This window comes from Pleurodeles waltl, chromosome 7 (assembly GCF_031143425.1).
Source record: "Pleurodeles waltl isolate 20211129_DDA chromosome 7, aPleWal1.hap1.20221129, whole genome shotgun sequence".
NCBI classification, from domain to species: Eukaryota; Metazoa; Chordata; class Amphibia; order Caudata; family Salamandridae; genus Pleurodeles; species Pleurodeles waltl.
In genome coordinates, this window is record NC_090446.1 from 1,308,518,077 (window position 1) to 1,308,545,446 (window position 27,370).

At 43.0% G+C, this 27,370-nt stretch overlaps 1 protein-coding gene across 1 annotated transcript in view; it reads left to right on the plus strand.

Moving 5' to 3' along the window:
* RASIP1 (Ras interacting protein 1) overlaps nucleotides 1-27,370 on the plus strand; it is a 242,985-nt gene that overhangs the window by 47,652 nt on the left and 167,963 nt on the right. The gene's annotated exons all lie outside the window — the stretch shown is intronic.

The window sequence follows — 27,370 nt, forward strand, 5'->3', positions numbered from 1 at the left end:
CTTAAGAGGAAAGGCCTCTTTGGTTTTGACACAATGCACACCTTAGTCCAGGAAGGGTATTTGATAAAGGGACAGCCTTGATCCAGGTCACTAGGGACACTGTCTCCATCTTTGATGTTTATACTTGCAAGTTATTGTTTACAAATGTGTTCGCCTAAGTAATTTACGAAAACAAAAACAAGACTACAACACCCATTATGCATCTGGTTATCTCACAAAACCCTAAGACTGGAAATAGTGTCCGTAATGACCTAAAGGGGGGTGCTCACCCTACTATTGGGATGGGACAGACAGAGCACTGATGGAAATTAATATGGTAAATTTTAGGTTCTCATCAGTTTGAAAGCCTCCACGGTCAGCTGTACTGTTCAGTGTTGTGGATCTTTGCATTGGGGGCATGCAGGGAGACAAGGGCAGCTTGCAAATGGCATTCCGACTTTATGAATTCCATGCTGAGAAGCTCATGCTGAAGGCCAGTGGATCAAGGCATGCGGACAGTGGGTGTGAGTAGTGTTTCAAGCAGCTGCCAGTGCATTGAGTACCACGCCTAATTGCTCGTTCTTGGTCGCTGGTGCCAGTGTGTGATCTGGTATATGAACATACTAATTATACAGAGTATCTCTATGGCTTTGGCATTATGCTGTATTTCATGCTGTTTATTCTCATCAAGTGTTGCCTGCCTCTAAAACTGCTAGATCCTTGTTCGCCCTTAATGTGACTTGGGTCCAGCACGCTCCGTGCTTCTGTGGTTGTGCAATGAACGTTCACAGAAGGGCCCGCAGACCTGGGAAGAGAACCTACAAATAGTCTCAAATAAATATACCTATAGGAGTCCACCACAGTAGTCAAGATTCCACTGTGCAGGACTTTTGTAACTCGCAAGGCCAACTAAACCAACATTAGGGATTCTGTGAGAAGAGATTGTTACCTGAAACCGCAACTGGGTTTTCATCAGCTATCCCACTCTGACCCCAATTTGAGGGAATCCTAGAGGAAATTGTAAAATGAGAAAGGTGCTTCATGCCCATCAGGTTGATGCAATGGAAATGCATCTGGTGATGACGTATTATGCATCTGGTGATGACGTATTGTGCAATATTAAGGTACCAATATGCTTTTCCATATGACCATGGCCACTACAGGTAATGTGGTACTATACCATGTCAGCTGTTTGACCTGCGTTGTTGAGGGGCTTGGCTGTGACACCACTTCACTGTACAGTACAGTGATCAAAGGCAATTCATAAAAAGACCTCTTACGTTTAGTTTTTAACCATGTGATGGGGAGGTAGCTAATAAAGTTCAGACAGCCCATCCTATGCATTGTCAGTCAAGATCTCAATCCTCATGTGTAATTTTGAGAAAAAGTTGAAAATTCTTTGCACACTGAACTGAGGAATAGTGTACTTCTGTGACTAGTGTACCACAGAAACATCAAACATGTGGAGCTTTGGATTAAGCCGTCCAAGGACCAATCAACTGTCATGGTTAGGAGAGGCCCAATAATGAAGCACGCCACTTTTAGTAGGTGTGCCTTGCCACCCTTATTAATATGGATCTTGCCAGTCTCAGATGTCTCAATTATCTTGGAGTGATAGCATGTGTAGAAGAGGCGATGAGGCAGAAGGCTTTCAGGCAAGGCTCAAGCAATCAGTCTCTCTAGAGAGAGAAGAAATGCTTGTTCCACCCAACTGCCTGAAAAGATATCTGTCAAGAGCCAACATTTTCAGCCGTGGGGTTAAGACTTCCTTCCTTCTGGAGGGAAAGAACCTGCGATCATAACAACCACAGCGATGAAAGGCTTGAGGAAATTGAGACGATTGTAGTTTCCCTGAAAAGACTCTTTCTGATGATAAATTAATCCATTACTCGATTAGCGAATAAAAACCTTGATGCTGATCAATGACATGAGAATTTGTTTTACCATAACTGCTTCCTAAATTGCAAGAAGGGAGACCCTGGCATTCCCTTCGAACCAAAATGCTTGCATGGCTAAATGAAAAGGTGGGACACAGCTTGTGTGATCTAAGGATTTAAAGTTAATGAGTAGAGTACGTGCAGTGGACTGAGATCAGTCAAACTACTCCATCATAACTGGGTAAGGACAAATCAACTCACTGCAAGTCCTAAACATTTCCACCATACATATATGCATAAAGTAACATTTCACCCGAAGAACAACCTTAACCATACCTTGTCCCCGTCACCAAAGGAGAGAACTGGAACTCATACCGGGAAAGGGCTGCTTAACTCAAAGTTTTCATACCTCATCTCTGCTGATCGGGCTTGTATTTCTGGCTCCAGTTCCTATGTTTGATTTTCTTTTTCGCTTTTAAGTTTATTTATGTTTTTTAATCTCATAGTAAGCCATGATTCGAACCACTACAACCAGTGGTTGCACCTGCCTGTGACAATATGAAACAAACATGGAACCAGAAAAATGCTATGCTATCTTGTAAATACAAAGGAAATGTCATTTTTTGTCTTGTGCAACTCTTTCTATGTATCTTGTTTAACTTTTTCTTTTCTATTTCAAGATTTTATTGAGTGTAAACTATTTTATTGCTCAGGTGCACATTTTCCTTTTGTCTTATCCGCCAGTTGTAGTGACATCGAAATTGCATGACCCTGGCAGTGTAAGGCTGGGAACAAGCGTTGAAAATGCCTATATGTCTGGTATATGAATTAAAGTCAGGGCTACTGTAATTATGCATCAGTGGAGGACCAATTGTGCGGCATGGCTGACTGTTATGTGGAAAGAAGGGTCTACTCATGCAACACAATGTGGTACATTTTGTGATAGTATTACTTCATTGCCCATTTTTACTCATGTTAGCACTTTCCAGGCAAATATTTTACCTAATTAGTGCCCCTTTAGCAACCAAATACATCGATAAGCAACCGAAAGATGACCAGTCAACCTTTGTTACTGGTTTATATAACAAATGCGGCAAATCTATAACTATGCACAGAGACGCTATGGCTGCAGAATCGCATAATTAAGGTGGTCCTGCTCAAAGTGCCTCTTCCGTCATTGGTGAGTTTAGGAACTCAATAAGTCTACATAAATGGACTCTGTTCCCCTTCTATAAAAAAGGAAGAAATAAATAAAAGGGGGCATATAAAAGAAGACATTGGAAAACTAAAGGATTGGATTACCGACCCTGGTCCTGCAGCACGCTTCTTTTCAGATGGATGTGGTCAGGCACAGTGTCGCCACACACAGGCCAACGGAGCCACTGGCTGAAGCTGGTTAACCCATTCTCCCACACGGTTTAATGCCGTGGGCAGAAGCCAAATGTGAACGACACTGACAGGCCAGTGGCAGAACAGGGCTGAACTAAAGGCCTTCCATTTAAGTATATCTATACATTTGACGAATACGTTTGCTTTGTCCACAATTTTTAAAAATGTTATTTTGTTTTACATAACTACGGGAATGGCCACCTCTCCCCAACATAAGCCACTCACCCCCTGCCCACCGGGAGTTTTCAGTCATAATTTATAGTAAAGTTCCGACGTTATACTATTTTTTATGTGCACACTCATTTCTTCGAGACAGTTTGTTGATTGTTCGCTTGTTTTTCAGTTAATTGTTCCGGAGTCTCAAGAAGCATAACGATCTCTGACATGCTAAATCCGGAGAATCCTCGTTCAGACATTGCAGATATGGTTTGCACACTTACACCTGACCACACCCTCCACCTCCCCATCGTGTCAGTTCCATGCCGGTCTCTCCTTCGCTATCAATGACTAGAGCTTGTTTGCCCATTCCTGCATAGTTGATTGTCTTACTCCTTAATTTTAGTACTGTCAGTTGCTTCACCACTAATGTTGTATTCATCGTAAGTCTCAAAGCAGATCTTAACATTCTCTCCACCTTAGGGATTTCGAAGCCAGTATTATGACTACTGTTCTGTTCAGTGTACTTTATTCGGCAAAATGTGCCATAAAAGCAACAAGTCTTTTCGTGCAAGCGAATACCATAAATGACAGATAAAAGCATCACAATGAAATCTATAAACAATGAAAAATCCCTTGATAAGTATTCAATGTAATAAAAACACAAGATCCATTAAAAGCAAAGAAATTAAAAAAAAAAACAGACAGTCTAAAACTACTCCAATAATATATTTTCATAGTGTTTCCTTATTTTCATAGACTTAATAAGGAAGTTTAAAACAGCAAAATAAACTTCCGGGGTTGACAGTTTTTGCTGAAGCTCAAGGCCCAAATTATGGTTTCCCACCCTAAGAGGACGCCATATTGGGACTAGGAAAGACTGTCTAGGGACAGCAACTAATGGGTAGAATAAGACAAAGGGCCTGATTCTGACCCCGGCGGTAAGGAACCGCCGGGGCCAGGGTTGGCGGGAGCACCGCCAACAGGCTGGCGGTGCCCCGCAGGGCATTCTGACCGCGGCGGTTTGGCCGCGGTCAGATGTGGAAAACCGGCGGTCTCCCGCCGGTTTTCCGCTGCCCATTGGAATCCTCCATGGCGGCGCAGCTCGCTGCGCCGCCATGGGGATTCTGACAGCCCATACCGCCATCCTGTTCCTGGCGGTTCTCCCGCCAGGAACAGGATGGCGGTATGGGTTGTCGTGGGGCCCCTGGGGGCCCCTTCAGTGCCCATGCCAATGGCATGGGCACTGCAGGGGCCCCCGTAAGAGGGCCCCAAAAGGAATTTCACTGTCTGCTTTGCAGACAGTGAAATTTGCGACGGGTGCAACTGCACCCGTCGCACCTTCCCACTCCGCCGGCTCAATTCTGAGCCGGCGTCCTCGTGGGAAGGGTTTTTGCACTGGGCTGGCGGGCGGCCTTTTGGCGGTCGCCCGCCAGTCCAGTGCAAAAGCCAAAATACCCTCAGCGGTCTTGCGACCGCGGAGCGGTATTTTGGAGGGGGGAAGTCTGGCGGGCGGTCTCCGCCACCCGCCAGACTCAGAATGACCCCCAAAGTGACGCATTCTCTGCTTGATACTATTGTTACATCTACATGGGGGTAGTCTAGTATACCAATGTTTTCTTGGTGGGGAAGGCTACCTTGAAATGTATTTTACTTAGCCTGAAGAGGGTTAAAAGATATCACTGGTATGTGTTTACTATCCAAACCAGGTATGGTTCTAAAAGTCTGTTGGTGGATACCGGCGCGCAACTCGCAACTGTTTCCAAATCTAATGCAACTTCAATCCTAGACTCCCTACATTTCTCCAAGAATGCGTTCTTAGTCGCAACTTTGGTATTCAGGTTTCATACCTGTGGGTTTATAGCAACATCGACCATGTCTATGTCCCTACAGGTTTTCCGTACGTACGCGATCCAAGGGATGTTACTGACACCGTCTAAGGTTAAACAGTCAATAAAACAGCACCTGACCAGGGTTGCCCTGGATTTACCCAGCACTTAATCCAGAGCAAAAGTGGGGCTGACCTTATTTGGTCTTCAATGTAAGGGAGACCCAGTTCCTCATGGACAATAATGGTAGCTATACATTTTGGTACCAGCAGTAGTCTGTGGGCAAAGGAGTTTTCAAGGTGTTGAAGGGGTTCTGCCAATCCCCAAACCTCAAACACCCATGCCATATAGCCCAGCATATAGGCACTTACTCCTATGTAAAGTAAGCATCTCAGGACTGTGTTTATTTTTCAGCTTGCCTGGCAAACCTGAAGATCACCTCTATATTTCTTCCCAATTGTACTTTTGCTGAGATGACCATCTATGTCAAGTTGCTCTGCTGACCATGTTCCTTGACAGCAGATAATATCATAAGACATTATTAACTCTACCCAGTCAGGGTTTTCTAACTTAGTGGGGGAACCTGCAATATTCCAGAAGATCAGACTTAGGGATTTGGCCTTCGCTAGTGGGGACATTTCTTTGTAGGTTTCACTGGACCCCGAGTTGTGAGCCCACAGCTGCCCTCCCATGCCCCCAGGGACCCCCCCTGCCACCCTTGCCCACCCCAGGAGGACACCCAAGGATGGAGGGACCCATCCCAGGGATATTCAGGTAAGTTCAGGTAAGTATAATTTTTTATTTTTTTTTTATTTTTTTTTGGCATAGGGGGGCCTGATTTGTGCCCCCCTACATGCCTCAATGCCCAATGACCATGCCCAGGGGACATAAGTCCCCTGGGCATGGCCATTGGGCAAAGGGGCATGACTCCTGTCTTTACTAAGACAGGAGTCATGTAAATGGCGTCTGGGCGTCGTTAAAAATGGCGCAAATCGGGTGGAGGCGATTTTTTGGCGTCAACCTGACTTGCACCATTTTAAGACGCCCTAACGCCATTTGCCCCAACGCCGGCGCTGCCTGGTGTACGTGGTTTTTTTCCACGCACACCAGGCGGCGCCGGTCTGCTAGCGCCGGCTAACGCCATTCAATAAATACGGCGCCCGCATGGCGCTTCAGAATGGCGTTAGCCGGCGCAAAACGTTTTGACGCTAAACTGCGTTAGCGCAGTTTAGCGTCAAAAAGTATAAATACGGGCCTTAGTCTCTTATCGGTTAGCAGCGTTGTCTCAAAATCGGTTTCAAAGTCAATCAAGTTAGCAATGTCTTAGCCGGTTGAAAAAATCAATCAAGTGATCAATGGTTTCAATCAACAGAGTCCATAAAGTTTTTACTTCCAAAATGAAGTTCTGCCTCTTCGTTCTCAAGACTGAGGGATACGAATTCGTCTGAGCAATCGTTATTGGCTACGTATGCCCACTCCGGACCGGAATACCTCCTGCTCGGTATCCTTTTTCTTTTCAATTTTGCATCTCTCTTTGATTCTTTCTCACTGTTACTTTCCTCTTTGCCCAAGTCCTTTTCTTCACTTGGTGTTGGTACTACAACAGACACTTCCTTTCTTTTCTCTTTCACTCTTGGCCCTTCACTGTCGTTCAACGTTTCTCTAGTTCTTAATTTTACTGGCGATATGCTTGATCTTCTTTTTGCACTATGTCCACTTGATGGACCTGCGATCTCTTCTGAAGAAGTTTGAGCAGTTTCGTTCTGTTCTGCCTTGTCCCCTCCTTCTGGGGAGTCAATCAGGTTTTCCTTTTCTTTTTCTGTATCGTCTGCTTCTGGGAAAGCCCTCCTCTGATCAGGCTCTCCTGCTTCTTCACCTGTTTCGAGCCCTTTGTCACCCTTACTTTCTTCAGGCTCTTTGTCACTCTCAGCTGCTTCACGCTCTTTGTTACCTTCAGCTGCTTCGTCGCTGTCTGAGGCTCCTCCTTGGTCTTCCCCAAGTGAATCAGTTGCTTCGTCCTCAGAGAATATTTCTCCCTCCTCTATTTCTGCCTGTTCGCTTCTAGTTCTGTTTCGCTCTGCCTCAGCTCTTGGTACTTTGTTATCAGATACTGGCAACTTCAGCGCTTCAACTTCCTCATCTGTGGGACACAACACCCTCTTTGTGTGACTGGCGTGAATCCAGTTGGGAACTTCACAGCGGTGGTAGTCGTCAAAATCACTTGGAAAGGTCCTTTCCAACGGGGTTCCAAACACGACTTCCTCACGTGCTTCTTTATCACGACCCAGTCACCTGCTTTCAGGGCGTGTCCTGGACCTTGGATCGGTGGCAAGGTGGTTGCCTCCACCTGGTGAGAGAAAGATCGAACCACATCAGCTAGACCTTTGCAGTAGTCTAACACCATATCATCTGTAATATTCAAAAGCGCATTTGCAGGAACTGCTGGAAGTCTCATAGCTCTGCCCATGAGAATCTCGTGTGGGGACAGTCCAGTCTTTCTGTCAGGGGTGTTTCTCATTGACATTAGTACCAAAGGCAATGCGTCAGGCCATTTCAAGTTTGTTGATGCGCATATTTTCGCCATTCTTGATTTCAATGTGCCATTCATTTGCTCCACTAAACCAGATGCTTCAGGGCGGTAGCTACAATGCAGCTTTTGCTCAATGTTCAGTGCTGCACAAAGCAATTTTATTACTTCATTATTGAAGTGACTTCCCCTATCTGATTCTAAAGAGATCGGGAATCCAAAACGTGGTATTAACTCTCTCAAGAGTAGTTTTGCAACCGTGAGACTATCAATTCTGCGTGTAGGGTATGCTTCAATCCAGTGACTAAAAATGCACACAACCACCAACACATACTTCAAACCTCCATGCACAGGCATCTCAATGAAGTCCATTTGCATCCTGCTGAATGGACCCCCTGCTCTTCCAATGTGGCTCAAATTTACTACGGTTCCCTTCCCTGCGTTCATCTGTTGGCAAATGATCTGTTGGCAAATGACGCAACGGTGGCAAACTGCTTCAGCAACTTGACGGAATTTAGGGTTAAACCAATCAGTTTTAAACAACCTAATCATGGCATCCCTCCCAAGATGAGCTTGGCCATGGTAAAATCTGGCTATCTGTGTCAAAAGGCTGTTTGGAAGAACGAATTTCCCTTCACTTGAAACCCATAATTCATCTAGTCTCTTTACACATTGTGATTTGGTCCACGAGAGTTTCTCATCCTCACTGACATCATTCTGTAAGGATTTCAATTCGTCCATCGTATCTATCACCTTTAGAGCAAATATTTCGCTTGGTTAGAGTTCTGGTTCACTTATCAAATTCCATTCATCCCTAAGCAATATACAGTTCAATGCGCAAAACCTTGCGACTTGATCCGCATATCCATTTCCCAGAGAAACATAATCTTGTCCCTTCGAGTGTGCACTGCATTTTACCACTGCTACTTCTCCTGGTAGTTGAATGGCATGTAACAATTCTTTTATTCTTTCACCATTTTTCACTGGCGATCCTGAAGAGGTCATGAAACCTCTCTGTGACCACAATTGTCCGAAATCATGCACTATTCCAAACCCGTACTGGCTGTCAGTGTAAATGGTAACTTTCATTAATGCAGAGAGTTGGCAAACTCTAGTAAGGGCTACCAATTCTGCTACCTGTGCTGAGTAAACTCCTTGAAGCCAAGATGCTTCCAAAACACCTGTTACTGTGCATACAGCGTACCCTGCTTTCAATACACCCAGTGCATCTCTTAAACATGAACCATCAACAAAAATAATTTGATCATTTTTCTTCCAATCGGGTATCTTTGATATCAGGTCTTGGTTTGGTGCAAAATTCAGTCACCTGAAGACAGTCGTGCTCGATGTCTTCAGCATTCTCAATTTCAGCATTTTCGCTGGGAAACAAGGTTGCTGGATTCAACGTAGTCCACCTTTTCAGCTGCACATTAGGTGATCCCAGAATTATTGTTTCGTACCTTGTGAGTCTAGCACCAGTCATGTGCTGTGTTCGGGAACGTGTCAAAAGTATCTCGACTGAGTGAGGGACCATGACTGTTAAAGGGTGTCCCATCACTATTCCTTCACTCTGAGTGAGGCTGATACCAACTGCGGCTACGGCGCGCAAGCACCCTGGCAGTGCTGCTGCGACCGGATCCAAAGTAGCTGAAAAATACGCTACTGGTCTGTTTATGCCACTATGGGCTTGGGTCAAGACAGACAAGGAACATGCATCACGTTCATGACAAAACAATGTGAAAGGCTTTGTGTAGTCAGGCATACCTAAAGCTGGAGCCCTGCACATGCATTCTTTCAATTCAATAAAAGCATCCATCTCTTCTCCTTTCAGTTCAATTTCATCCAATGCATCCTTCTGGGTCAGTTTCAGTAAAGGTTTAGCTAGGGTTGAGAAGTTGGGAATCCATTGGCGACAGTAGCTCACCATTCCCAAAAACTTCCTCACCTCCCTCCTCGTCTTTGGGGGACTCATTTGAAGTACACTTGTTATTCTTTCCTTCATAATTTTTCGTGACCCTTTCTCTATTTGGTGACCCAAATATTTCACTTTCTTCTGACAGAACTGTAATTTTGAAGGAGACACCTTGTGTCCATTCCTTCCCAAATGGTTCAATAGGGCAATGGTGTCGGCTGTGCAGTCACTTTCTGTCTTGGATGCAATCAGTAAGTCGTCAATGTACTGTACTAGGGTTGACTCGAATGGCAATTCTAACGCTTCCAAGTCTTTCTTTAGAATCTGATTGAAAATTTACAGTGACTCCGAAAACCCTTGAGGAATTCGACACCAACTGTAGACTCTATCTAAGAATTTTAAACAAAAGAGAAATTGGCTGTCCTCATGAAGAGGCACCGAAAAGAATGCTTGTGACAAGTCGATGACTGAGAACCACTCAGCATCACAAGGGACTTGAAACATTATCACAGCTGGATTTGGTACGACAGGGCAACATTTTATTATTATGTCATTTATTTTCCTCAAGTCCTGCACAATTCGGACCTTTCCACTTGGCTTTATTAGTCCCATAATTGGTGAATTACATGGACTGCTTAACACTTCTTTCAGTACTCCCTGTTTTACAAACTCGTCAATGAGTTGGGCGACTTTCATGAGGGTGTCTTGTGCCATATGGTACTGTGGGGTCTGGGGAAAGGTTACATTGGGTTTTACAGTCACTTTCACTGGTTCCACTCCTTTCACCAATCCCACCTCTTTTCCTGTCATATCCCACACTTCTTTTCCGACTGTTTCTTGTAACTCAGCAGGAATATCTGCTTCAGTGATCATTGGGTAAAGGGTAATCAGGGGATATTCCTCATCGACCGTTTCTACTTCGTCCCCTTCTACACTGTCCTCTTCTTCCCCATCACTGCTCGTCTGAATTTTAATTCCATCGTTTGAACACATAATCGAACATCCCAATTTGCACAATAGGTCTCTCCCTAACAGTGATATCGGGCTTGAGTCACATACCACAAAATTATGTGTCCCTTGATAGTTACCAATTCTGACTTGTACTGGATCTGTGATTGGGTTCGTCAGGTACCTATTTGCTACTCCCACTACTTGAACTGTTCTCCCTGAAAGTGGCAAATTTGGTACTTCAATGCTCCTAACAGTGGAACGTGTAGCTCCTGTGTCAACCAAGAATGAAACGCGATGACCCATAACTCTCCCCTCCACATACGGACCCTTTTGATCAACTTCCAAAGATGCTGCAAGCACACAATTTCCCTCCTCATCTGAACTTTCACTCTCCCATGCATTGTTTATTCCACTCTCGCTGTGTAGTGGGAATTGGTGTACTGTGTCATTTTGACTCATTCCCTGACCCGTGACCTGTTGAGGAAGCATTGCTTGCTGCTGATTCATTGGTGCTAAGGGTATTTGCATTTGCTGATTAGGTACCATAGGAAACTGCTGTTGCATTGGCTGCAATTGTGTCATTTGCACACAAGGCATTTGCACCTGTTGCGGTTGCATGGGTTGTAGACCCTGCATCTGGTTTATATTGTTTTGAAAATTTGGGTTCGGACCTCTCAGTTTCGGTCCTCTCATAGTCTGAAATGCATTGACATCATTGTTTTGCTGACCTACACCTTCCTGCACCATCATTGGGCACTCCCGTTTCCAATGCCCGACGATTCCGCACGTGTGAAATGGCATCACCTTCTTCATTGCCTGTATACCATTTGGAATCATAACGGTATTCAAATCAGGACCATTATTCACAAACCCTCCTCGGCATCTGCCTCTCATCTGCGGCTGAAACATAGCATTTCCCTGTTGCTGCTGCTGCGGCATCTGTTGTTGAAAACCTTGCAAACCTTGTAAACCTGTCTGAGCTGCTCTGAGCTGCATCACCATTACCTTTTCCTTCAATCTTTTCTGCTTTGTCTCAATCTCATCACTGCAGTATTTTGCATAATTTAACACTTCATCGATCGACTTTGACTGCCAACAAATCAAATGCGATTTAATCATCTGGCTAATTTCGGGTCTCAGCCCTTCCACAAACCTGAACACAAAATGGAGCATGTCTTTTGGCTCAATCGTTTCCGTGCCACTGTAATTTTTAAACGCTTTCAACAACCTCTCATAATACGCGTGTATAGATTCTTTAACCTCTTGAGCGGTCCTGTCAATCCTTTGCCAATCCACATTTTTCGACGCAACCTTGGTTTTCAAGTGCTCGATCACCTTGTGGTACAAACTCATTACCATAGGTGATGGCGCACCTGTGTCCCTATCTCTCTCTGGTTCACTCGTCGGCCAACCTACAGCCCTTTTACAATCTTCCCACAAATCAGCCGGAACCACAATTTCAAATAAGGTATTCAGGTCTTCCCAGAGACACTTCGCGAGTTTCACAAATCTATCCGTTTGTTGATACCACTCAATCGGCTTCTCTCTTAATTTGGGAAAGTCATCCGTAAAGGATTGAATATCGCACCTGTGCCATGGTACATGCACAAGTTTTCCCCCTGCTGTCTCTCTCATTGGTAGCATGGTTATCAGATCGTCATTCTGTTGTTTTTTCTCACTTCGTTCTGAAGTGTTTTCCTTCTTTTTATCCTTTTTCTTGACCCACCTGCTTTCCCACTTGTCTAAACATCTCCAAACCTGTGCACTCTGCAGTATCTCTTTAAGGTGTGTTTTCATCCCTGCGGATATCATGTGTTCAAAATCTTTTGTCTCGAAGTCTAACCTGTAACTTCTGCTCAGGTGTTTGGTCTTACCTATATCGATCTCGTTTCTGTCTGCAATTTCTTGTAACTTCTTATGTATGTTGCTCACTTCTCTTGTAATCCTAGGGCACATGTATCTTAGTTCTTCCCCTGTGTATGATTCTAATCGGTTCAAACCCATTGTTCCCTCTACCAGTTCATCTGCCTCCATACCCAACCTTATCTTATTCAGGTATTCTTCTCCCTTCCCACTAGATGTACTCTGTGGGGAATTCAGGCTGTTGAACCATTGTGTTAACTGTTGCGCGTTTAGTCCCATCAGTGTAGCAGTTACATCAACTGCCACTGACGGCTTCTGTAATGTTTCAGTCTGTGAAGTTAGCGGTACTAATAGTGGTGGATGTGACCTTACCACGGTTGACGGAGCACAAATTGGAATTGGACTGAATTCCGACAAGGACCCAGATCCATTTGGCAGTGCCGCTATCGGAGTTGTCTCTGGAGTGGTTTCTATGCATCTCCTCCCTGTCCCATTCTGTATCATTAACCCTTGGTTGCTGGTGCTTGAATTTGCCTGTATGTACAGTGGTACTGGTGGACCTACAGTGATAGGTAGAGATATTCCGTCTGGGTTCTGTCTGTTCCCCGAATTCTGTGGCATGTTAATCCCCACATTGTGGTTCATCATTGCTGGCATACCTAACTGGCTTTCTACTACTCGCACTTCTTGTGTCTGCTTTTGGGGCATCGAGAACTGTGTTGATTCAGCTTGAATCAATGTCGGTCTCTGATAGTTTTGTCCTCCTTGCGCCATTGAATCGGAAATCATTCCCACATTATGCTCATCGCAACAGTGCCTTTGAACCTGTGGCTGATAGTTATCAGCAGGTTTCAATGTTGGCACGTCTGGGTACATTCTCTGAATCCGTGGTATTCGTGGTGAGAAAGGCATGTCAGAGCTGCTCGGCCTCTGAGATATTCTCAAATTTGGTGTTACATTACCCTGTATTGGTTCTGGAGGGGCAGTACTAATGCTTGAGCCTTTTTCGCTTTCCACATATGGTGGTGGGCGATCATTCAGCAATTGTATAATGAATTCCTCATCATCTGACTCGTCTCCCCTTTTCGAGTTCCTATTGCTCTCTCCCTCCCTGGACTGACTCCTGTTTGTCTTACAGGTGGCTTTCCTTCCTTCCGTCTCCGCTTCCTCAGTAATCGCTGGAAACAATTTAATTCCCTGTAATACGTCTGATCTCCAAACCTTTTGTGTACTGTCCCATCTAGCATCCGCTAGTGTCTTTTCTACTTTTCTTATTCTTGTCTCAAATTTCTTTTGTTGTTGGTTTCTAGCTATTAGCTCCCAAATTGCTAATGCCTCAAACTGTGCTGGCCCTGGAGGTACTTTCATGTCGTATAGCGCAAATCTCAGATTTTCTAAAACCCTTAAATTAAACGACCCGTGGATAGGGAACGCTACACTTCCATGTTTCTCTGTTAATTTGCACCATTGTTTTAACCATAGACATGGCGCTACACCCTTTTCTTCAATGACGATGTAAGCTGGTGTACCCTGAGGCGGTGTTTCTTCTCCTACATTTGCTTTAATATAAACGTCTCCCCTCATGGCACTCTTAAATGCTTTGAAAAATTTAATCTTTCCGTCTTTTGTTTTTCTAAAATATGTACTCAATAAGTGACTTTAATTCCCGGAATACTCTTCGCTTGCCTTTCCCCTTCCAATTGCGCTTCACGGACTGCGTCCAATCCGTGCGCGACCCTTCTCACCAACCGACCTATCCCAGCGCGGCTCCTAGTGACGTCACACTCACACACTGCGGCTGACAAAGTCCTGCGGCTTGTCCTCTTTTCATTCGGCTTCACTCATAATCTGATTTCTGCAATATAATGCGAGCACTTAACCAAAAGAATAAAACAGATCTGTCGGTTTACTACAGGAAAGGTAATACAATCGCTTCAGAAGCCTTAGGGATTTTTCACTAGCCTCAGCAGTTATTCCATCTTTCTCGGTTTCCCACTTTCGCAAAATTTGACCCGCAAACTTTACTCTCAACTGATCAATGAACTATTCTAGTGCACTTTAGAATCCGTCAAATCTCAAAGTCGAAGTTTTCTTTCACTCTGCAACATTCATACCAACTTGTTGACCATGCCCGATCAACCTATTAAACCGACCAGATCACAACATAAAACAAGTGTCACATACACTTTTCAACATACTCCGGAGTCTCTTGACCTCGCAGGGCCCGTCTCAACATCAACAACCACGTGGCCAATTTTTTTTTTCTGCTCAAAGCGCTACACACACATGAAGTTCGACGACTTCCCTACTCTCACACCTTTGGAGTAACACTCCTCTAATATCTTTTAACTCCTTAAATCCTCACAAACTTCTCAATTAATCTGCGGCGATAAGCTGTGCAAGCGCGAAACCCTAACTTCACTCATACCGTCACTAGAAACGCTGAGACCATTCTCATACCTTCATGTTCCTCATTCGCAAGCTCCGAGATCCCGGGAAAGTCATCGGGGACTTAGGGCATCATCATCTCTCCAACTTGTTTTATCAAAGAAAATTCTAACCTGACTCTGTCTATTGTTCGGATGGGGTCCCAAAGGGCTAAACCATCCTCTGCTACCATCCACTGATAACGCGTCCAGCCCTTATAAATTATCTGTACCTGGACACGTTGGAGGTCGGTGAATCTTTTAACCGAGTCGGGCTCTCCTCATCCTCAATAGTCGGGTCACTCAAATCAATAATCAATAACTGTTGTAATCGGTAATCAGTACTCAATTAATAGATCAATACAACACATCAGAAATCAATAACAGTTGGTATTTCGGCGCACCATGACCTTTCAGTCATGGATAACCACACCAGTTTATTAAAAGTTAGTGAATTTATTTCCTTATATTAACAAAGCTAGCACGATATATATGTGTCTCAAAACCAATTGATATATGTATATGAACATTACTAGCTGTCCATAACGGCGGAAGAAACGCAATCTACGCAAAATCTGTATGATAATACACTCTGCTATAGCAATGCAAATCACCAATGTGACTAACTGTATTTGACTAATTGCATACATTCGGTCAGCATAACAAGATTTCAATTCTTCATGATACATTGAATGAATACCTCGACTAACCTCTAATTAGCATTGGCATGTGGGACTTCATGCAAAACGAATTTAGTCAACACAAATTTGGAAAACTTCTAGCTAGGACTCTATCAAAATTAGCAGTTGGTACCTACAAGGAAAAACACAATGCATAATACATTTATCCTTTCATATTTACCAAATACAATCAGCATTCAAGAAAAGTCTTCGTCCTTCAGGTACCGGTTGATCAGCATGGGACAAATTTCAAAGGGGCAAAGTTAAGGGCAAGCTTCCTTGCAACGGCAAGGAGAATAGGGCAAAGCTACTGCATGGGAAAGACGGGGGCAAATCAAAGTTAAAGTCTCTAGGGTGAGAATTCTTAAAGTCTCTTTCTCTCAGATAGAGAAAAGGGCATCAGGGTGTCGTCCAAAATGGAGTCTGGCATCAGGCTTCAAACTGGCATCGAGCAAAATGGCTGACTTCTCTTTGTCCGGTGGGTTTAAGTAAGAAACATTCCGAATTCTGTAGGGTCTTCCATTGGAGGGTTCATAGGTTGGCTTCAAATTGTCCAATCAAAAATTGTCTTTTACTAGCGCCCATTTATACATACACTGTCCTTGGAGCCTTGGAACACAAATTGTATCATGGTTTGCCAATTATTTTACTATCTGTACCTTCATTGTCCGCACCTGCAGAGACTGACCTTGTATCAAAGGGGATGTAACCGGCCTAGCACGAAACCTTGGAGATAAGTGTACCAGCCAGTTTCTACTGGAAAAATACAACTTCAAGCAAGAATATTTGTTTCATTAGTTCAAGGAAAAAAAAATCACGAAGTTAGAATTTGAAACCAAGCAACTAGGCCAAAGCCTGTACTAAATTTAAGCTAAGCAAAACAGTTTTCAAACAAGAAATCATGGAGTACATTTGCGATTATAACGGATTACTACATTTTTAATACTTCATGATTAATAAAGCTCGTTTATAATGATGGCGAACTACCCCGAGGGCACATTTTTCCCCGTACATTATTTTCTTTTACTAACATCGCTCTATATTATACGTATTGATTACGCGGTGTGCATGGATATATGTCGGACTTTCTTTTTCTGCGTCATCACTCCTCCAGCTCTGAGGTAATTACCCCCATAACTGTAGAGCGACAGTGATAGAGGATTTACATGTGCGCGGCCTGCTTCCCTGGTTGTTGCTAGTTACTGCTTTCCTTTTACCCATAATGGTGCATAAAAGAGTTACTATTACCCTAAGTCAAGGCCATTAAAGATTTCAAAGACAGCCCATCTGTGGAAGCCCAAAGTAGCTGGCCAAGAGAGGTGGTCCAGCCCGGCCCCTGTCAGCGTATGACGGGCTTAGTGGGGGCTGGTCTTGGCCCATTCTTCACCCGGGCGTAAGCCTGCTGGGACAAGATCGCTTTTGTAGCACGTCAGGGCAACTTCCGCAGGCCCCTCCCGCTGAGCAGAACAGCAGGCTGGGGGACGAGTCCCACCCCAGCCCTCCAGGTACAGTTCAGGCAGGAAAACATTAATGAGTCCCGCACTGCGGGGAAACGAGCGCTTTTGTAGCGCATCAGGGCAACTTCCAGGGGCCCTTCCCTCTAAGCAGAAGAGCAGGCTGGGGGACGAAGTCCCACTCCAGCCCTCCAGGATCAGTTCAGGTAGGAAAACAAAGTTAGCGTGACCCGTTATGACTTCTGGATCGGGGAGAAGAGGGAAGCCTGGAATTCTTTTTATATGGGACTCAGGATGTCCTTGTAAAAACAAATTGCAGCACTTGGCAGAACCATCAAACATCCCGTTCATTTTCATCTTGGCCACACTCATGCCAGCGTTTCTTCTTTAAATCCTTGTACATTTTCTTTGGTTTAATCGGTGTAATGTGCCATAGAAACCTGCTCATACTGCTTACACAGCGTTTTTACTTTTTGTACACAGTGGCAGATCTTTGGAATGCCCTTGCAAGTTTTTTGCCATCTCCGTGAAGGGATATCTTCTCTATAATTTGGCACCATCTTTTCATGGAGAGCCAAATTACCTCGGGTCCTATTCTTGTAAGCACTAGATATATATTCAAAATCAAGCCTTTTGTTGTGGTGAAAGAAGTGAAAAGCTTTTCCAGAGAGGTGAGGTGTGTAGTGCCTGTGACCTTGTTACATGGTCTGGTGACAGTGCCCAGTGATCTAGCTGAAAGCAGTGCATACGTTCTGATTCATCTAGGTAGAACTCACTTTTACGAGCTTCAAATGATTTTATTTCACCTCTATGGAATAGGTACATAGGCATCATGTATCCACCCAACTCCCCGACTGTACTTGCAAAATTGAGCGCAGTTGCCTGCGGGAGTAAAGTCTGGATTTAGAAAACGTGTCGAGGAAGGGAATGAAAAAGAAGGTACATTCTGGCCGTATGTAAATGTGTCTTCTGGCGACAAGGGAGGGGCACAGGATATTTGACACATATCCCACCAGGGGACTACGTTTTTCAGGAGGTCACACTACATCCTGTGGTGCGCAACCCAGGATGCCCACTCCTGTGTGCCCAGTGTTTCACCGTTCCATGAGGAGGCTAGTCAAACAGTATGCAGAGTTGTGCTGCCTGGTGGTACTGGGTAATGTTAGACAGAGCTACTTCCCCCATCTTCCTTCCTGCAGTTATAGCAGATTTAGCCATCCTTGGCTTCCTGCCTGCCCAAATAAAGGTGTTAATTCCTCTTTGGAGATCAGCCATTTCTTTCATCGTTATTATTAATGGTAGCGCTTGGAACAAGTATAATGATCTGGGTAGCACATTAATTTTCACTGTGGCTACTCTGCCTAACCAGGATATGAATAAAGGCTGCCAAGAAAACAAAGCATTATTAATAGCTCTGAAGAGTCTAGGATAATTTATGTAATAGAGGTTGCTTAGTTTAGGAGTGATAAAGTGTCCCTAGTATATATTTTTCTTTTGGCCTAGCGGAATTGTGAGATTATAGGTGATTCTCTTTTTCACTTCCTGGTCCAAGGCACACTTAACAATTCTGACTTCTCTAGAATCACATTGAATCCAGATACATCTCTGTAATGTTATATGATGCCCCAGGCTTCTTTAAGGGAAGTTTCGGAGTCAATTACTGTTAATACAATATAGATGAATAAATTAATTTTGTGCTGCTCCCCTCTGAACTCCACCATCTTTCCTTATCTTGACTGCTAGGGGGCTCTGCATAAAGGCGAATAGGAGACAGGGATCAGCCCAAGCTTCCCCCCCTCGCTAGCAAGAAAATCTCAGAATTCATCCCATTACCTAATATATTAGCAGTTATGGTTCTTCAGTTGGCTTCTATCATCGTTCTTATGTTCGCTCTCAAAGCTTTTATATTGAGCAGTCAACCGAGAAAGGTCCAGTTTAAAATTGTCAAACTGTCAAATGCGTCTTCTGCATCCACAGATAATATGGTAATTTTTTTGTTTGCCTTTTCATTAGATGGAGGACCTGTCACATGTTGTTGAATGTTTGTCTCTTAGGTATAAATCACAGTATGGGATGATAGACTGTTTTCCAAAACTTTAGTAAGATCTTGCATCCATCTTTAACAAGCCTAGTGGCCTGTAAAATGAACATACATTCACATATTGGCCATGTTTATGAATTACGGTAATAACGTTTGTCATCAAAGGGGTGATTTTCTTGGTTCGCAGGTATGAGTTGAATGTTTTAACTAATTTTAGGATCAGTTGTGTGTGAAAATGTTTATAAAGATGTTCGTTAATCCATCACGTACCGCGTTGTTTTGGAATTTACATTTGTATTCGCCTTGGTAACCTTGTCAGCAAATATTGGGGTCTCCATTATAGCTTTCTCATAAAACCTTAACTTGAAGTGTAAGAGCTTTTTCAGATTTCTTTTGCAACTAACTGATTGAGTTGGTGTTTTAGGGATATAAAGACTTGACTTAATCTGATTCTCTGAATTTATTACTTCTGCTGATTTTAAAACTGACTCTAGCCTTTCCTCAGTCAAATCCCTATTAAAGTTTGTTCCATTGTCGCCGCAATGCCTGGGCCCATGTTAGCTGCTTTAAATGCATGCCAGAGGATGTTTGGGGATACCTCTCCATGTTAATTGTTCACAAAATACTACCTTATGATATTGCTTACATTTTTGGTTAGAAGACTGCCATTCAGTAGGGATTCATCGAATCTCCAGGTTTCTCTACTGTTGGGTTTTGTTCCTAGGTCTATCTCCAAGTTTTTCGTAGTATGAGCTGACAGGACTACTACCCCTATATCTATGTTAACGGTAGCTTGTGTTATTGTCTAAGATCCCCATGCTAAGTCTATCTTTGAGTAGGATGAAGGAGCCATGTACATGAGAGAATACATATACCCTTTCTCCTGTGGATGTCTCTCTCTCCAATTATTTGCGTGTCCCAACGCTAGCAGCTTTCATCCTGTTTTTGGACATCACTTCTTGCAGGTACACATATCAATTGGGTTCCTGTATAATTTTGCATCTTGGACTAGATTAAAGTCCCCTAGTCATAACAGCTCCTGCGGTGCCCATTCAGTTAGTTTATATACTATAATCAATCTGAAGGCTTTTTGCCCTTTATTCAAGCATATGTGGCAAGTATAGAAAGCTCCTTCCTGTCTATGTACCACAAAAGGTTCACAAATCTGTGTTCCCCTATGTCCAATATTACATTATTAGCATTAAACATTTAGGCCCTCATTCCGACTTTGACCGGCGGCGGTCGCCGCCGGCCTGTCGGGGGCCGCCAGAATACCGCTGCGCGGTCAAAAGACCGCCGCGGTAATTCTGACTTTCCCGCTGGGCTGGCGGGCGGCCGCCTTCAGGCCGCCCGCCAGCCCAGCGGGAAAGATGCTTCCACGATGAAGCCGGCTCGGAATCGAGCAGGCGGAGTGGAAGCTGTGCGACGGGTGCAGTGGCACCCGTCGCGTATTTCACTGTCTGCCAAGCAGACAGTGAAATACTTGTAGGGGCCCTCTTACGGGGGCCCCTGCAATGCCCATGCCAGTGGCATGGGCACTGCAGGGGCCCCCAGGGGCCCCGCGACCCCCCCTACCGCCATCCGGTTCCCGGCGGTCGGACCGCCGGGATCTGGATGGCGGTAGGGGGGGTCGGAATCCCCTCGGCGGCGCAGCAAGCTGCGCCGCCTTGGAGGATTCAATGGGGCGGCAGTACACTGGCGGGAGACCGCCAGTGTTGCCGGTCCGACCGCGGCTTTACCGCCGCGGTCGGAATCCCCATTGGAGCACCGCCGGCCTGTCGGCGGTGCTCCCGCGGTCCTCCGCCTGGCGGTCTTTGACCGCCAGGGTCAGAATGACCGCCCTAGTGTTACTGTGACTGAATTTCTCTTTGTATCAGCTGCTGCAATGTATTGCAAAGGGTTTATTTTGTTTTGCATGAAAGCTACTTCTTATTTAATAAGGTCAGTCCTCTAGATACAGATGTCAAAACTGGTAACATTACTTGTGCATAATAAACATTTTGTGGGTGTGTATAGCCTTTTTACAATTATTGTTTCAGGTACTCACAGGTGCATACCCTTGCCCCCTCACCACCAACAATTTCCCTTGTTTGAAAAACTATACTTCTTATTCCTAACATTGATTTCCCTCTAGAGGAAAGGGATTAGATGCATTGCGAAGGCCAACTACTCCCACTTTCCTTTCCCCTCAAATAACACATTTAAGATGACAGTGATTATCACGATGCGAGTCATTCAACAATCAGTTTGGTTATCTGCTTCAGTTGCAGCCCAGGACCCAAACTCTGATCCTTCACTGCCCACCTTTTTTTTCCAGGTTTTGCCTGTTGTTTCCTTGATGGTCATGGCTTCTTCCATTTCTTTTTTGGCTGCCATTCTGAAACCCACACTTCCTCAACGGCCGCTGTTGGAGTGTGATCTGACATCGCTAATGCCTCTTGAAACTTTCTTAGTGGTACATATCCTGAAAGAGTTGGAGTCAGTTTAAAGCCACAGGACAAGCAGGAAGTCCCACTTGTAAAGAATTTGTATTTTCAAAAACTCCAGAGAAATGCAACATCAAAAATTAGTCTGTCACAAGTGGACAGCAAAATCAAGAGAAAAATGAACAACATCTCTAGTAGAGGAGGAAAGTCACTGGCTCACCCCCCACCTCAAATTCACGGGTTTCATAAATTATTTTCTAATATGAAATTAACAGAACTGCAAAATCAGCGTAGTATGAACGAAAACGTCACATTCATAGCAAATCACAACACAGGCTCATCAAACATCATATTGCCTTAGCACCTAAGTACTAGCCCACTATGTTAGTGTCATCCAGGTGTGGAGGAACAAACTTGATGCATGAACAACAGCAACCTATTATGAATGAATAGGGTACAGTGAGCTAACAAAAATACCTTGCAATGTAGTTACTGTTTGTGGCTGAGCTAGGGAACGTTCATCAAAAACAGCATGAACAATGACAATGGGAATAAACAAATAATATTCTGCTAGACTATGTGCTGCAGAAATGACAAAACTTGAGATGCTCAGGAGGGAGGAAAAGAACAGGAGTGACAAGGATGATATTCTTTTTTGGAAAATCTGGCGCTAGGCTCAAATTGAGGCCTAGTTCACAAGAGTCAGGAAAACACACTTCCACATCTCATTGGAAATTTGTTTTAAAAGCAACAGTACCATATCTATGTGTAAATGCACAACTGAGTGTGAAACCAGATTTTGCATGTTGTTAATACTGCACAAACCATAAATAGAAAACATTCTTCAACAACACCCACCCTCTGATTATTTCATAATCACTCAATCACACAATTCAATCAAATAATAAATAATTATAACACAGTATGCATCACTTTCTGTTTCTTTCAGGGTGACTCCTCCATCAGTTAAAGCGGATTGTAAATTCAATCTTTGGCATGCTGTCAAATTATTTTCTCTTTCACTTTGATGATTTTTCCTTACCCTTACACCCACACTTTAATTAAATATTAACAACATTTGAACAAGACAATTTTACAATTAGATACAATTATTACAGGGCCTATGATTAGCCTAAACATACCCCCTATCAAAGCATTCACCAACTTTTCTAAACTCTTTTCCTGTTCGCTATGTCAAGAACCTACTTCCACCCACAAGCCATGCTTTCCTAAGGCTTGAACTACATGCATGAGAAATGGTAGTTAAATTACTCACATATGCAATACCCTGCCTTCCTTGGCAAGAACAGTTAGTCTGTTTGCACGCATAGCAATTTACTCAGAATTAATTTGCTTTAGGGTACAGGCGGCGTTAGAAGCCCTTCCACTTGATTGACTTGCAAAGGAAACTAGCAGCCTTAAATAAATTTACTGATCACCATTGTTTCTGAATTCATCTGTATAAAACCAACACAATGATTTTTAGAAGATAGCGATCCTTAGAAAATATCCACAAAGCAATGACAAAAAATAGCATTAAAACTGTAAAACAACTATTTATTCTGGCATGCTCTTTGATGCAAGTCTATTTGCTAAATGCCTTGTACATGTTAAAAGACACAAAACCACATTAGTTGGACTAGGTTTCCTTAGCTTTTTGGCAGCCATAGGTCGTCACGAAATCTATGCCCTTCTGATGATTTACACATCAAAGAACCCAGCCTTTCTGCTCAGGAGATTTGTGCGTGTGACAAAAACAGGAAATACACTTTGAAATCCTACCTAATGGCAATGAGGTCCTTTTCAATCTGTTTAGAACTAGGGATGCTTAGGGAAACAGCACAAAACATCACACAAACCAAAGTTGCTGATAATGATCTGTGTCACTGTGAGCTATTCTGTTGGTCATATTTTCAGGCACATCAATTCTGACGGGTGGCTTCTCCATTTAAGTTTCTTGGATTTGCATGCTATGACAGTCTTCCAGAAGGAAACTATTGTAGGTAACAACTGTCTTGGCATAGTCGGCATGTTTCTTATGATGTGCAGACTCTCTGCTGACTCAGTAATGGTGATGAGTATGTTAATACATTTTTCATCCTTCACAGGAATCAAATGCTTCACAGAGATTAACTGACCCTTTTACCCAGCAAGAGTGTGGTGAACCACACACAAATTTACATTAGCACCACTCAAACAATTTAGACACCATGACCAATGTAGCTAAGGAAGAAGACTTCAATCAATGAAAAAGTTTCAAAGCTTTATTTTATAACCACAAAGTTAATGACATGAAGACTAGGTGCAAAATCAAATTATAATACCAATGGGTGCCCAAAGCAGTGACACAAATTTAATCTAATTAGCATTAACACAATTAAGCATTCAAGAATAAAACCGATAATCTGTAACACAGAAACACATCTCAAATCAGACTGTATCAGCATTAGTCAAGCTCAATTATAGAGAATGTACAAATTTGGGTTGGGCATAGGTTATCCCTACAGCTAACCAAATTAGGACATCCATGTGTGGAGATGGACACACACATGTGGACAAAATACAAAAGAAGACAAAAATAATTTGGAAAAATATATCTAGGGTTATAGGTTACTAACTAGAAAACTAAAAAGAGTGAGTGTCAGCATGCCAGCTTCTATTATATAAAAAGGAAAACATGTCAAGGGAAATGACAATCAGCAAAGAGAATATACCTCTCCTAGGGTCAGCATTTAAGGATTCTTCATCAGCAAAGCATCAGATCAGCTTCTGTCATAGTTGGACTCTCGCTCCTAGGTGAGACTGCTGGTTTAGGGATGACAGCACTTTTGTTTGTTGGTGACTCAGCCAATCCTACAACAAGTTGCAACTGTCAGCCCAAACCTCCCGGCTCACAAGCAGTATCTCACCAAAAACCCAGACAGTAAAGGTGATTTATGGCAGCCTTACGCATGGACTCTAGAGTGCAACATCTCAGGGGAGTCGTGGTGGAACGAAAGTTATCCTTTTCTCACATTAGCAACCAGTCTCAGTCACACACAGGCAATAAAGGAGATTCAGGAGAGTTTTCCATTAGGTTTATTGAAAAGACTGCAACCTACGGTAAATAGCATGAGCTGCAGTGCGTAGGATAATGAATAATAAAAGAAGCATGATTGTAAAGATTAGAGTTGCGAATACAAAGACCCCCACCATCTTGCAGTAAACATTAAATGTAAAATCCCTAGCACAGAGAACCTAATTCCTAACCTAATTAGAGCTAGGTATGCTAAACCAAATCTGCAAGTACCACGTCCATGAGAAGCACACCCAACCCTTGTTACCTTGGAATTGAGGTCTCTAGGTCAGACTCCGTGGTGACACGAAGTTGAGTTCTACAGCAAGGTGATGAGTAACATAGATGGCGTCGATGGCATCTGGTAGGAATCCCTCTGATAACCTTGTCTTTGTGAGATGTCTTTATACAGATCGTGTAGGACCCCTGATGCAGGTATGTTTCCAAACAATTGATAAGGAGGCAGACTTGTGGCGACAATTATATAAACAATCCCCAACATGTGTACATTATGTGCCTGTCACACGTAAGTGAGAAAGGGACATGATGTGAATACCTATGTACATCACTTGATTATAACGCTGATAGTGACACCTTCACAGAGTGGCACTGATAACGCAAATCAAAATATTGTTATAACTGTAAACAATGGCAGCCATCTTAAAAGAAATAATAAAATAAATGGACTAAAACAGAGCACGCTAAGTAGGTTAAAACTCACTAGGTGACGGGAGCACAGGCCTTTAAGCCAAAGGGCTAAGCTAATCGCCTTAGTCCCATAAAAGCTAATCACTACACAGAATAGTCCGTTAGGAGCACCATCAGGGAAATGCAGAACACGAGCTGCACAGTGAACAGCATGGTCAAGAGCCAAGGAAAGAACTACTGAAACTTATAAAGTTCATCCCTAAAATTAAAAAATAATAGTTTTTGATTCTCCAGTTCAGTGGTCCCACATCACGAAAGTGTGTAAATCCAGACAGTTCGGTAACAGTTTCTTCCCAGGGTGTACAATAGACTTGTCTCAGTCCCATGTGAATCTACGTTCGTTGAAACAATTTATTTCACGTTATGTCCAAAGGCCTAAATGTTCTGGGACCAAGTTGATTTAACTCCAAGTCTCTGTATGACTGAACAAAAGAGCCTCTTACTACTAGCAAAGCATTTAATGAGAACAGAACCTGGAGGAAAATTTCACATTAGAAAAAAACGATTCATCACTTTTACATGACTGCACACACAAGTTCTGCACGCCTCATTATGCTAACACAAGAAATATCATGTATTACTCCATTCGTTAATACAACATGCATAATATGCAAACTTGTGAATTCAGCATCAATAACATATCATCAGAAAGAATAAAATATTTCATTATGAATTGCAAACTTATTAAGGCATCACGTTAAATATGACAGAGAAGTGCATTTAACTTTTTGCGCACGCCTTTTTAAATGGATAAATCACACATTAGGCATTGCAAAACAAAATTTATTTCAATACTAGCAATTAATAACGAGTCTAAAATATCAGTTGACATTATTTAAATCTTGTTAGCACATTGTTAAATCCAGTAAGCACAATGGTGACCACACAAATGAAAACATGAGCACTTTTAAAATATGTGTCAGTGCAGCTTTTCTACTTTATGCTGCTAATCATGAAATCTTCTGCTGACGACTGGGTCACTAAAAGCATTAATGACATTTTGTGCTCCAACAGTACCTCCTCTGACGGCAATCTATGCCGCCACAAAAGGACACACTCATTTCACGGAGCCAACTCAAAAGTTTGGTATCTTTTCCCCGGTAAAGTCTGCTGTAATTATCAATTTTCTTGAGATAATAAACGCTTCTCATCTTTTACATTTCTATCTCTTCCCTCCTCTGTCTACTCTTATCTCTTTTCTCTATCCACAATTTGTATAGACCAAGTGAAACTAAGGCACACAAAGCTACAATCAACCCAGGTCTCCAAATCATTCCTACTACTCCTTTCCCAAGTTTCCAAACCACTTTCCAATGGTCGAAAAACCATTACCTATTGTTTCCCATGCATCGGTGGTTGTCAGTCCTTTTAGGTCATTTTTGAAGTTTGTGATGTTAGAGGTAAACTTCCTTATCTCCTTAATATTATCCGGTATGTAAGTGGAACAATGTTGCACATGCAAAACTTCACAGACTCAGTTAGAGGCAACTGTGATATATGATTCCTTCCTGAACGGATGAAGGGATTTGTGTACCAACATAACAATCATGCACCTCCATAGTTTCAATGTATTCATACATTGGCCTTTAATACACATTAGAAATCTTCCTTAGAACTGTCAGTGTGTAACAATCTCTCAACCTCATACAGGGATCTTGTTCTATATGTGAATCCCCTAGCATCAGTGTAATTGTGCTCTCAACCTCTTCTTTCACTGGCAGACTCAAACCAATTTTCTATCAAATGCTCCCAACTACACACACACACATACTTGCATTTACTCCTTTTTCCTTGATCGGGCTTCATGGCTTGCCTAGACTCAGACCAAAAATGCATCGAATTCAAAAATATAAATCAAAAATGCAAAAGCGGCTCTCAATTTACAGCGTCTTTTCTTTTTCTTTATGTGAGCAAAACAAAAAACAAAAATCAAAAATTTATCTTCTCAAGTTTCATTACACTTATTTACAAAGTTCTCAACCTTATTGAAAATTCATCAAGATTTTTCTCGACTCACAAATGTTCAAATGTCATTACTAAAAGTTCAAATGTCTCTAATAATAAACCATCTGGTTAACACTTCTAGCAAATTATGTC